The 13,479-nt window shown below is 39.1% G+C and overlaps 1 protein-coding gene and 1 pseudogene across 1 annotated transcript in view; both read left to right on the forward strand.

Annotated features, from left to right (window-relative positions):
* SLC44A5 (solute carrier family 44 member 5) overlaps window positions 1–13,479 on the forward strand; it is a 284,363-nt gene that overhangs the window by 38,183 nt on the left and 232,701 nt on the right. The gene's annotated exons all lie outside the window — the stretch shown is intronic.
* Window positions 8,551–9,941, forward strand: LOC114208421 (elongation factor 1-alpha 1 pseudogene; annotated as a pseudogene).

Below are 13,479 nucleotides of genomic sequence, written 5' to 3' on the forward strand. Positions count from 1 at the left end.
CTCTGCATTTAAAAATGTCTTGGCTTTCTTCTCAGAAGAATGAATTAAGTTGATACTCATGACTGAGCCAGAAATGTACTACAGACAGGTGCTCAGCACATTTTCTCCAGCATGGTCCACCCTAAAGATACCTTAATTTTTGCCACAAAGGCTTTTTATTCTAATTTTGCTCTTTGGTCTTGTTTTGAGAGCTCTATTCCCAGTGGCATGGGAATATGAAGAATCGATGCCCCCGTGAGGCTCATGATTCAATTCCCTTTGGCATTAGGTTGGGTTGCACTATTTTTTAAACCCAGGGATATGTGCTCTGCCGATTGTCTTGAATAAGCCAGAGTTCTACTAGAAAGTGGTGTCTAATCTCTCCCAGTCTGCTTCGTGGGGATGTAAAGAATCTGAGCAGACTCTCCAGGACATGCCACAGAACAGTCAGGGGCTGGAAAATAAGAATGATTAGGAGGTGGCATTACAAATACAGAACAGAGAAAAAAAAGCCTTAGTGGCTCCTTGGTTATGTTTCTTCAGAATGTGCAGAATTTTTGGACAGAGGATGTTAAGGAGCTTTTTTTTTTTTTTATCTTCCCTGTGAATAGAATAAGAGAAATGACCTTAAGCAATGACTCTAAGGGTTTAGAGACTGAGCTAAGGAAAAGCTGCCAGTCTAAGATAGTTTGCAGAAGAAAATTAATAAGAAATAGAGGGTGGTGGAATGCCAGAGAGAGGAAACACCTCGAACAAATTAGAAAAGGAAAACCAAAAAAAGTGATCTCAGAAAAAGAGGCATTAGCTGTGTCTGCATCCTCTTAGGAGGGTGATTGCTTGATTGAGGGATTGCGTTCTCTGGGCTGTCTTTGGGGGACAAAGGAGATGGTCAGGTAGAGGCAATGATCCTGAAAGCTACCTATGCCAGTCCTCCCTACCTTTCTTTTGTCTTTGTTCTGATGTAGTTTGGGGTGTGTGTGTGTGTGTGTGTGTGTGTGTGTGTGTGTGTGTGTGCATGTATTAGATTGAGAGAGGGATTTGAAGTAACTTTCCCTTGTTGAAAGGAAGGTGTCAAATAGAATGACAGTCCCTCTCTCAGAAAAATTTCCCTCCTGGAGATCCCCTTTAAGACAGAGATTCAAGCAATGATGAGAAAGGTGCCTTTAGACTTGCCCTGTAATGAGATGTTACAAGCCATTAATTTTATGAAACTCCAAAGAAACCACAACCAGGCCATTAAAAGGGGGAAAAATAGATCTTAGAGGAGTCACTGAGAAAATAGTAACTTTCCAAGTTCAGTGAATGAATTTGACTCCATTTTCTCCCCCCCCACCCTTTCTATGTTGCAGTTGAAGCTATTGTGCTTAAATAGTTTTTGCCTTTTCCCCTGAAACTCTTGTAAATGCTTTAGTTCTAGGGTTTTCAAGGAATTAGGGAGCTAGAAGCCCCAAGAAGGGAGGACTTCAAAGCAGAAACAGTCATTCAAAAGACTTTAGGAGCTCTCCACTGTTCTGAAGATGAAGTCCATGCTCTTAGTTTACAAGGGGCCACAGGCTCACACCTCTTACTTCATCCTCTAGCTTTATTTCTCTACCTCTGCCCCCTACCCTCACCCCTGTACTTCTCTCAGTGTTTTGACATGCGATGCCTCTCCCACCCCTGGCGTTGGAATATCCTGTTTCCTCTTCTTCAAACTCCTTTCACTAGACTAACACCTACCCATGGTATAGATTTAGCTTTAGGCTTCACCCTCTCCAGGAGGCTGAACCCCAATCATATACCCTTCTCCTCCAGTTATGGCCCCTTGGATGTGCTTTCACTACACCGTCCATATTTTGCCAGTCATCACACCATGTGATAATTTAGATGCCTATTTACTTCACTGTGGTTGTCCTCCCTGGACTATACATTCTACTGTTCTGTTCCAGGAAGAGTTCTTATAGACTAGCTTTTGTGGCAAGATTATTTCAAAGTTGGAGGCTTACTTTTAGTTGTGGCAGCAGGTCAGGAACATTTCTAAGAGGGTACCAACTATACAGTCACTGTTTTCTCTGTGTGCCCATTCTCTCCCATCTTTTTTTAAAATGGGGGTTGTAAAGTACAAACCTGGGGTTTTGAAAAAAAATGGAGGTTTTAATTTCACTTGTGGACCTCATTGGGGAGTTTGTTGGTGTTTTTAAGTCCTTCTTGTCCTGAGGATTGATTGGAAAGCTTGGTTTTTATCAAAAGCTTTCATCTTTCTAGGGTCATTCCTTAGTTGCTCTTGCAAAACACCTAAACTGTGGGAATACCTCTAATGTGATTAAGTGAAGTGGTGGTGATAAGTACTTGCCTCTAAAGGAAGTTTTTGGTGCTTAGGAAATATGAAAGTCATCCTTTAAGTCCTCCTCCCTTTTAACTGTATTTTTTCATTGTGAGAGGCAAGATACATCGACTACTTTTCATTTGTCTCATAACCAGGGCATCTTACCTCAATGACACAGTATTTTTTTCTATTATACTCCATAACATTTGCTAATGTTTTTTTCCTCTAGGTTGTACACATATTGGTTTCAGAATGATATACCAAAAGGAAAAAGGAAAAAAAAATCTTTCAGCTAAGAATTGTAATAAAATCTACTTCTGAATTGCATAATTTTATTGTCTTAAATGGCAGGCACATAGTGTTAAAAAAAAACAATTCTTATTATGTCGTAATTTATCTTACACAAGTATTTTCAACATTCTCTCAGCAATCACTCACTCATCCATCTGCATGATCCCAGCCACATGTAGCTACTGAGCACCTGAAATGTGGCTAATCTGAACTGAGATGAGCTATAAATGTAAAACACAGGCTAGACTTCAAAAACTTAGTAAAAAAATATCATGAATAATTTTTATGTTGATTATAAGATGAAACTGATGATATTTTGGATATATCAGGCTTAATAAAAGATATTATTAAAACTAATTTCATTTATTTCTTTTTACCCTTTAAATGCAGTCATAGAAAACTTAAAATGACAGGCATGGCTTACATGTATGCCTTGCATTATATTTCTATTCTACAGTGCTCGTCTAGCCAGTGTCTAAATAATGAAGACTTTTGTTTTCTTTTGCTAGAAAAGGAGATATTTAAAATGTCACTATAGCAATTAAAACTTGGTAACTGGTTGACTTGTAGGAATGGGATCCCCCAAAGGCAATTAAGTATCCCTAATGTCTTGGGATAAACCACTCACAATACTATTAATAATAATAATGACTCTAGTGAACTACTAATATGCTTACCTCTTTGGGTTTTTAGAGGATTCAGTAAGACAATATGTGGAAAGAAGTGACCTAATTAATATTGCCTTATGGAGAGAAGGGTGCAAGTGAAAACTATCAGGGAACAATGTAAAAATTATTTTCAAACATGGCACATAATAGTAATGTGCTCTATCTATGGAGTCAATGAATGTATAAGAGAATAGACTCCTTTGGTTTATGTGAAGACTTGTCATGCCAGCAGCATTGATATGTAACTATATAATCTGTGTAACCATCTCTTTAAATGGTGTGTTATATTTTATTTGATTGATATATTAGCCTTTATGTCAGTCATTCCCTTATTCTTGGCCACTAGGTTGCTTTCGTCTCCCCCCCCCATTATTAATGTCGTGGTGATAAATATCTGTATTTCTGTATTTTGGGTAATTTTCTAAGGATGTCCAACTGATTTTGAAATAGACAATGAGTTATGTAGGGATGGAAAAACCATTCAAATTCCTGGCTAAAACTGAACAAATGATCTAACTAGAGGGTAGTTGAATATAAACTGTTTCTCATCTGTCTTGCATTTTTCTAGGGTAGAAAAGATAAATGGGGCAAAGATTTACCAAATATTCACATGAGGTTGTTCCTATTGTGAGAATATTGGCAGTAAAATAGTAATAAAACCAACAGATCTTTTGGATATTTCAATATCCAGATCTTGTTAGAACTGAAATTTTGAATGTAGTTTTAGCCCCATTGAACAATTATCTCTAAAGCCGTCCAGAGGACTCTGAGAGTGTGCCCTGCAGCTATACAAAGGCTCATAATTGAAGAGCATCACATGTGAATTAGCTAAATCTGCATACTGGGTTTGGGACGAGACCATTATTTGTGTTTTAGACCTTTCAGTTCCATAAAAAAGGTCTTAGAAGAAAGATTTCATTTTGCTCATGACTGTATGTTCATGAAAGTTTTATTTTCAGAGCAGATGTTTGAAGCCCCAAAAGCTGCGTTTACATTTTGTGAATATATTTATTGTCTTAATCACACAGAGCTTCTGTTGCTGGTAGTAGGTTAGAAATTGCAACTCATTCCAAATAACGTTGGGCGGAAATAGGAAGGCAACGCAAATTAAGGCAGAGCACTTTAATAATGATCTCTTTTAAAATACAGCTTCTCATTATCATAATGTTACAAACCCCGTTTGTCGCCAGAGTTCCAGAGTTCAAGAGCAAGTGTTGAGAGCTGCTACAGCAGTGCTCATTCATATGGAGAGAACAGAGCAGAGAATGTATGTTCAGTGGGGCTGATTTGTGTAGTTTACGTTCTATGCATATAGAGCTGTTAATTTTAATACAGTTGCCCTTACCCTCAAGAACACCTGCTACCCAAACAATCCAGTTATAAAATCAACTCTCCCAAGAATTATTTCCTACTTGCATTTCTTGGTTTTAAGAGCAATGCTTGAGCACTGCTTCTGTGTAAGAATGTTTTTAAGTTTCAATTACTATGATACTGGTTGAACAATTAAAGATTCTAGGCACCTTGCAGACCGTGACTGTTGCCCCTGCATTGGACATCGTGAATTCTAATGATGGTATGCTGATAATCTGACGTCGCGGGTATGGGAGGAAAGGTATTCCGTTTAGAATCAAAGCATCTGGGCTTGGGTGCTGGCTATGTTGGGTCGGTCACATAACTTCTGAGAGCTACTGAATTTCCTTGTTGGAAATTGAGTGCAGAGTGGATGGTCCTGATTGTTTTGGGTCTTGGTCTGCATAATTTGTTCATCTTTCCCATCCTTGGGTCAAATAAAATGAAACTTTTGTTTAAGTGACACTCCTAGGACACTGTCTTTTGCCAATACCTCCTCTCACTCTCTGAGCTCATCCATTCCCATTGCTTCAGTTATTCAGATGGCATCTAATTCTCTATTTTTCACTTGGTTTTCTTTCCCGAGCTCTACACCTATGTTAATTTCAACTGCAAATTTCTACTTGGAAATGCCACAAGTATCTTCAAACTCATTATGTTCAATACCAAACTCATCATTTCCACCAATTCCTTGCTTTTTCTCATTAATTCCACATATACTTATTGACTGCACACTTTATGAAGGCATTGGGCTGGAAAAGGAATGATAGCACAGTTCCTTCACTAAGATCTGCACTAATATAAATAAATATAATTTAAACAAATAATTTCAACGTGTGAGAGGTATTTTATTCCTTAATTTTTGGAAAACTAGGTACTATCTTTGATTCTCTTCCCCTATTTTTTAACATTCCCAATCAATAAACTTCTTTATTTTTGCCTTCCTGACTATGTCTCAAGTTTATTTCCATCTCTTTATCCATCTATAATGTAACTACCTTAGTTCAAGCCTTCAGCATTTCTTTACTGTATTATTGCAATAGCCTTCTAATTGTCCTCCAAGCCTCTAGACCCATCTCTCTCAAATCCATTATCTATACTATTATCAGAGTATATTATGTTTTTCCAGATAAAAACTCTTCAGTAGTGCTGCATCACCAAAAGGATAACACTTAAGGTTCTTAGCAGGACATTTGTTCCCTTTCTTTTTACTCCAGTCTCGTGACCAAACCTTTCCTTCATGCTTTGTATCCCAGAAATACTGAACTACTTATGTTTGGTTGCTATCCTCCACAATGTGCTATTTATCACCCTCAAACCTGCACTTTTTTTCTTCTTCTGCTGGTAATACTTTTTCTAACTCCCATGGTACCATGTTTTGGTTATCTCTTATTCTTTTTTTCTTAAGGATTTATTTATTTAAGACAGAGAGAGAGGGAGAGAGCACAAGCAAGAGGGGCAGAGGGAGAGAGAGAATCTAAAGCAGACTCTGTGCTGAGCATGGAGCCCCCTGTAGGGCTTGATCTCATGACTCTGAGATCACGACCTGAGCTGAAGCCAAGAGTATCACACTTAACCGACTGTACCACCCAGGTGCCCCTAATTATTCTTTAAGACTCAGCTAAGATGAATTTTTCTTATCCCTTCTAAGGTGAGTTCCCTTCTCTATGGATGCACTAATGTTGAAATTCTCTGTTTATGTGCCAGGTTTCATTCACTAGATTACAAGCTTGTGGAGAATAGGGACTGTGTCCTGTTATTGTCAGTCCTTATATTCTCAGTGTCTGGTACATGGTAGGTGTTCAATAAGGGTTTGTTGAACTGAATCAAAGGATGTGGCTCCTGCCTTTCTCCAACTTCATTTTGTGCCATTTTCTTCCCACTCTATTGTCCCACTTCACGGAACTTAGAGTTCTTTGGAAATGCCATGTTCTAGCTTCTTGGCTATTTACAGGAATGATGCTGTTCCACTGCCCGTAATACCTTTCCCCCTGCTTCTCTGTGCAGTTTGTTACTATTTATTCTTTAAGCCTGACCACTTGACTTAGATATCTTCTCTAGGAAGCACCCATGCTTCTTCCCTCGCACTGCCATTTTATGACAGATGAGAGGTCCGCTTTTGTGTTCTTAAAGTATTCTTTGCTATCACAGCACTGTTTATACTGACTGTCCTTTTAGTTACTTGTCTTTCTCTCCCAGTAGACCAGGACCTCTGTGTCTATGACTGTGCTACCTTATAGTAGGCACTTAATAAAGCTTTCTTAAAAAAAAAAAAAAGAGCATTTTTCCTTCTTACATCAAAGGGAGAAGAAAGAATGGGCCACCTGGGTGGCTCAGTCGGTTAAACGTCCCACTCTTGATTTCGGCTCAGGTCATGATCTCAGGGTTGTGAGATCGAGCCCCACATCACACTCCATGAAGGGCATGGAGCCTGCTTAAGATTCTCTCTCTCCCTCTCCTTCTGACCCTCGCTCCTCCCAGTCCATCCCCCTCTTAAAAATAAAAAAGAAGAAAGAATTAACATTTTGAGAACATAGTATGTGCTGTCACTATGCCAGATATTTATCTACATAGTCTGTGGAGAAGAGCAATTAGAAGCAAGAGGCTTGGCAAACAAAACATTTGCAATTCCATAATCTTAGATCTGTGCTCACTCATAGGCTCAGGAATCTGTGTTGTTCCCCCCGCCAACCATGTGCTATAAAATTCTGTCTCTCTCATTAGAAAGTGTGTGGACCTATTGGGGAAGTCCATAGATATTTTATTTTGTAATATTCTCTGCTTTATTAGAGGAAATTCTATTTAAATAGACTATAAGGTGCTTCTTAAACTGGGGCAAGCATTCTCTTGGGGGTGTGAAACCACAAAATAAATAGATACATCTTCCCGGCATGTGAATATTTACTCATAGCTACAGATACTTCTAGTTAAAAAGGGTGACCTAAAGCCATCTGATTGCTACTTTCCTCCCTGAAACACATAAAAACAATAAAACAAACAAAAACAACACCCTCCCCACCAAATCTGCAAAGAATATAAATCAGAGAAGAAAACTCTGTTTTTAAAAAATTATGAAGAACTATCAGCCAAATATAGTGAAATTTGGATCAAATATGAGAGACCACTGAGAGCCTAAGTAAACCTTCTCAGACCTTGACTGAAATAGATTCTAGAAACATAAATGTCAAGAGTCCAGAAGGCTTATTCAGTGATCTTTTGATTAAGGTGAATAGACACAGGGGTAGGGGAAGGCTATAGAAGTGAGGAGTGTTCCTGTGGAGTCCAAGTTCCATACCCAAGGTCAGTTCCCATTCTATACCCTAAGACTCCATTGGAGTGGTGCATAAAGGAGAGCCACATGGGCTAGCTATCCCAGTTACCTGCCACCTAGATTCATAGCTAAGGGAGATTGCAAAAGGTAAGGTTGGGTAAAGGAATGAAAAAGGAAAGCTAATATTATCAGAAGCTGTAATTTAAGGTCTTTCTCTGTAAATCAGACCAGCCTTGTGAATGTCTGCGCCCAGATATGGAAAGACATCATTGAAAGCTGCAGATTTCCCTAGCTCAAATAATCACAAAAATAAATGTATAATTACAAACAGTGACAAAATTACAGAGTGCTGTGACAGTGTATAATGAGGGATCAGCATCATCTGTGACTGGGAAACTTTCCCTGAGAAAGCAGTTTGGGTTGAGAGCTGATGTATGCGTCAGTGAGGCAAATGGAGAACATTCTTATCAGAGGGACTAGCAAGTTCAAAATATTTGTGGCAGGTGAGAGCATTCTGTGGGTGAGAAACAGAGAAGGCAAATGTGCCTGGGGTGTGGAGAAAGGGAGTGTGATGGAGAGAGGAGAATGAGAGGTGAGACCAGAGGAAAAGAGGGTAAAATAGCTTTTTCGCAACGGGTTTGCTGCCAGAACACAGGTGTGAAAACCACCGCTCAACCTAAACCAAAATGGGAAAGAAAGAGACTCACATCAACATCGTCGTCATTGGACACATAGATTCAGGTAAGTCTACCACTACTGGTCATCTGATCTACAAATGTGGTGGGATTGACAAAAGAACTATCAAAAAATTTGAGAAGGAGGCTGCTGAGATGGGAAAGGGCTCCTTCAAGTATGCCTGGGTCTTGGATAAACTGAAAGCTAAACATGAACGTGGTATCACCATTGATATCTCCCTGTGGAAATTCAAGACCAACAAGTATTATGTGACCATCATTGATGCCCCAGGACACAGAGACTTTATCAAAAACATGATTACAGGCACATCTGAGGCTGACTGTGCTGTCCTGATTGTTGCTGCTGGTGTCGGTGAATTTGAAGCCAGTATCTCCAAGAATGGGCAGACCCGTGAGCATGCCCTTCTGGCTTGCACACTGGGTGTAAAACAACTAATTGTGGGTGTTAACAAAATGGATTCCCTTGAGCCACCCTATAGCCAGAAGAGATACGAGGAAATCGTTAAGGAAGTCAGCACCTACATTAAGAAAATTGGCTACAACCCCGACACAGTAGCATTTGTGCCAATTTCTGGTTGGAATGGTGACAACATGCTGGAGCCAAGTGCTAACATGCCTTGGTTCAAGGGATGGAAAGTCACCTGTAAAGATGGTAATGCCAGTGGAACCACACTGCTTGAAGCTCTGGATTGCAATCTGCTACCAACTCGTCCAAGAGACAAGCCCTTGCATCTGCCTCTCCAGGATGTCTACAAAATTGGTGGTATTGGTACTGTCCCTGTGGGCCGAGTCGAGACTGGTGTTCCTAAACCTGGCATGATGGTCACCTTTGCTCCAGTCAATGTTACAACTGAAGTAAAGTCTGTTGAAATGCACCATGAAGCTTTGAGTGAGGCTCTTCCTGGGGACAATGTGGGCTTCCATGTCAAGAACATATCTGTCAAAGATGTTCATCGTGGCAATATGGCTGGTGACAGCAAAAATGACCCACCAATGGCTTCATGGCTTAGGTGATTATCCTGAACCATCCAGGCCAAATCAGTGCTGGATATGCACCTGTGCTGGATGGTCACACAGCTCACATTGCCGGCAAGTTTGTTGAGCTGAAGGAGAAGATAGATTGTTGTTCTGGAAAAAAGCTGGAAGATGGTCCCAAGTTCTTGAAATCTGGTGATGCTGCCATTGTTGATATGGTTCCTGGCAAGCCTACGTGTGTTGAGAGCTTCTCTGACTATCCTCCTCTGGCCCATTTTGCTGTTCGTGACATGAGACAGACGGCTGCTGTGGGTGTCATCAAAGCAGTGGACAAGAAGGCAGCTGGAGCTGGCAAGGTCACCGAGTCTGCCCAGAAAGCTCAGAAGGCTAAATGAATATTATCCCCAATACCTGCCACCCCAGTCTTCATCAGTGGTGGAAGAATGGTCTCAGAACTCTTTGTGTCAATTGGCCATTTAAGTTTAATGGTAAAAGACTGGTTAATGATAACAGTGCATTGTAAAACCTTCAGAAGGAAAGGAGAATGTTTTGTGGACCATTTGTTTTTTTTGTGTGTGTGTGTATGTGTGTGTGGCAGTTTTAAGTTATTAGTTTTTAAAATCAGTACTTTTTAATGGAAACAACTTGACCAAAAATCTGTCACAGAATTTTGAGAACCATTAAAACAAAAGTTTAATGAGGATAAAAAAAAGAAAGAAAAGAGGGTAAAATATGTAGGACTTTAGTGTTCTCCTTACTGAATCCTAAGAGCAATGAGAAGCAATTGAAAGATTTTAATCAGAGTTGTGATGTGATTAGATTTGCACTTTAAAATGACTGTAACAAAACACTTCATTTGGGAGCAAAGGAGAGTGCAAATGTAAGAACCCAGTTAGGAGGCTATTGTAATAAAACAGGTCAGATGTGATGATACTTCAGACAAGGGCTGTGACAGGGAAGATGGAGGTAAATGGGCAAATGGGAGTTTTTGTGAAATATATGGGAGGCCCACAGACCTAACCTGGTGATGAGTTAATTGGATTTCGGGACATGTATGACAGAAACCCCTAGTTGTGCCCAGTATCTTCTTTTCTTCCTTCTAGAGATAGTACCACCTACCCCACCCTGACTTTGAACCATATTCGGGACCACCTAGCCGGAGTCTGCATTGGTCAAGCTCCCTTTTAGTTAGATGTGATTAGGGACTAAATTTGGACAAACATCCAAGTCCTTTCCTAAAATACAGAACTGCTTGCCCTGGACTTGAACATGGATGTGGTGCTGATGATCCAATTTCCACTTATGCAAACTTAAACATCAACTTAAGGGCTGGCAGAAGATAGAAAAAACTTAGGTTCTTCAGTGACCTTGTGGAGCAGAGTCTCCCCCTTGGCTCGATTCTACTCACTTTGCATTTTTATCCATGATGGAGATCATTTCCTATCCTGGTTGAGTCACTGTATTTTTGGAATGCTTTGTTTCAGCAACTTAGCCTAATTATTCCAGGTGGTGGGAGAGGACTGAACCGGATGAATGGTAATGTCATTCACTGAGATGGGAAGCATTCATTATCTCTTTCAGCTTTGAGTCATTTACATATGTGATTATATTATTTTGTATCTTAATTTGAGTAATTGATAAAAATACTTCAAAACTAGATGCCTCTTCCTGGGTTGCTACAGATTCATTCTTTTTGTAAGGTTAAGCTTTGCCAATTATAATTTTATCTAATTGTGCTATCAGCTCATATATCTCAAGCTATCCAGGGATGATGTAAAGCAAAACCGACTTAAGGAACCCTAGATATATTTATTTTGATACACTTGAACTGATTTATAATTTGGTTAGACAAACAACAAAGGCAGACAAGGCAAGAAAAATTCCAATAAAGAGGAGAGAAAGGAAAGAGAAAATGAGGTAAACTTAGCTTGAATTTATTTTTAAGTTTACCTCTAGAAATCATCACCTTCATTTTTCTTCTTTTTTTAATTTAAATTCAATTAGCCAACATATAGTACGTCATTAGTTTCAGATGTAGAGTTCAGTTATTCATTAGCTGCATATAACACACAGTGGTCAGTCAGAGAGAGACAATTATATGATTTCACTCATATGTGGAACATAAGAAACAGCACAGAGGACCACAGGGGAACGGAGGGAAAACTGAATGGGAAGAAATCAGAGAGGGAGACAAATCACGAGAGACGCTTAACTCTCGGAAACAAACTGAGGGGTGCGGAGGGGAGGTGGGGGGGATAGGGTAACTGGGTGATGTGATGGCCACCTTCATTTTACAGAAAGGTTTATATGCTCTGTACTTAATAGTCTACTTAATAATTTTGTTTGGATCAGTATTCAGAATCTATCTTCTTTCCTTTTGAAAATCAGGACAGCCACCCCACATACAGACTTCCAGCTCCTCAAGATTACTAAAAAATATTTCTATCAAAACACTTCCTATATTATTTACCCTGAGACATAATTATTACATTATCAAAGTATCAGAAGGTATTCAAATCACTATGTTGTATATCTGAAAGTAATAAAATATTGCATGTGAATTATACTTAGATAAAATACTTACATAAACAAAGTAGTAGGAGGTAAAGCAATAAATTCAATGTTCAAAAATTTCAATAATTATGAAAATTATTCCTACTCTACAAAATCTAAATTCAATTCAATTGGCATTTTATGAAATTTTCCTCCAGGTTCAAAGAAATCAATGAAAGATCTCAATAGTCCCTGTAATAATGTTGATAAAAAGAATATTTTATAGCTCCTGTTTCAATAATTCTAATTACCCATAAAGAACTTATTCATAGAGAATTCGTTGGAAGTACATTAGGGCAGCTGTTTTTATTTAACAGAATTATTAAGTAACAGGACTCTATACTTATCAGAGACCAAATAAGGAATCTGCTCTGAATTTTCTAATGTCCAGTGCAGGGTACCTTCTATAGAACTATGCTGGGTTTGGCCAGCAAACCCTGAGGTGGTGAATGAAAAGATTACTCCAGACACCTAAATAGGAGAAAGAAGAGGGTGAGGGGACCAATTGCTCTAGTGCTGAAAGGTCCCGAGCCAGATTTAGTCTCCACTTTTATTACAAGTCTTATCTATACATCAAGTAAGAGCAGAAAAATAGAAAGGACTGTTAGGCTTTCATAATCAAGACATAGACATATGGGACAATGCATGATTGAAGCAAGCGGTGTTTGTGACCTGTGTGCAGGCTAAGGGTATGATGAATACGTGACCATAGGTGAGAGTGTTCTCATCTAAGTTAAACATTTACTCCCTAGGTGAGAATGTTGAGCCACAGGAAGGATCTGGCTGCTTTAGCTCAGAAACTTTAAAGGAGACCCAGAGTTCCAGGCACTCCTCCTTTGCTTTTCAGTCAGTCTCACAGAGACATATTTCACTTAAATCTTATCTATCCAGGCACTATGAATTCCCACAGGATTATGCTTTTCTTATGGAAGTAGAAGTTCATTATCAAATTAGGAGGTAGTGTAATTTGTTTGGAATGATGCTGATGAACGAGCTGATTGCATGTAAGTAGTACTTTCTCTAGGCACTCTACTTCCAGATCTTTCAGAGTCATTTTAAACATTGGAAAGTTGATATAACACATGATTATTCTTCTAGGAAGTGAGCTTACTTTAGCGTGTACAGTGATGCATAAATCCATAAACTTGATGCAAACAAAATTACTTAAAAGATAGATTTGCCAATTAGAAAGAGACAATTCAGTTGTGACTTCCAAAGTTATTTGAAATGGGCTTGAATTCATTCAACGAACAAATATTTTTTGCCAGCCATTATCCACAGTTCACAATGGTGAACAGGACAAAGTCTTTGCCTTCATAGAACTTTCCTCCTAGTGGGAGAGGTACACAAAAAGTGTATAAAACAGAATGCGATCTGTGAAGTTAAGAAACC

This window comes from Eumetopias jubatus, unplaced genomic scaffold, assembly GCF_037043125.1.
Source record: "Eumetopias jubatus isolate StellerSeaLion01/CBP00866 unplaced genomic scaffold, mEumJub1_p1.0 scaffold_4, whole genome shotgun sequence".
Lineage (NCBI taxonomy): Eukaryota > Metazoa > Chordata > Mammalia > Carnivora > Otariidae > Eumetopias > Eumetopias jubatus.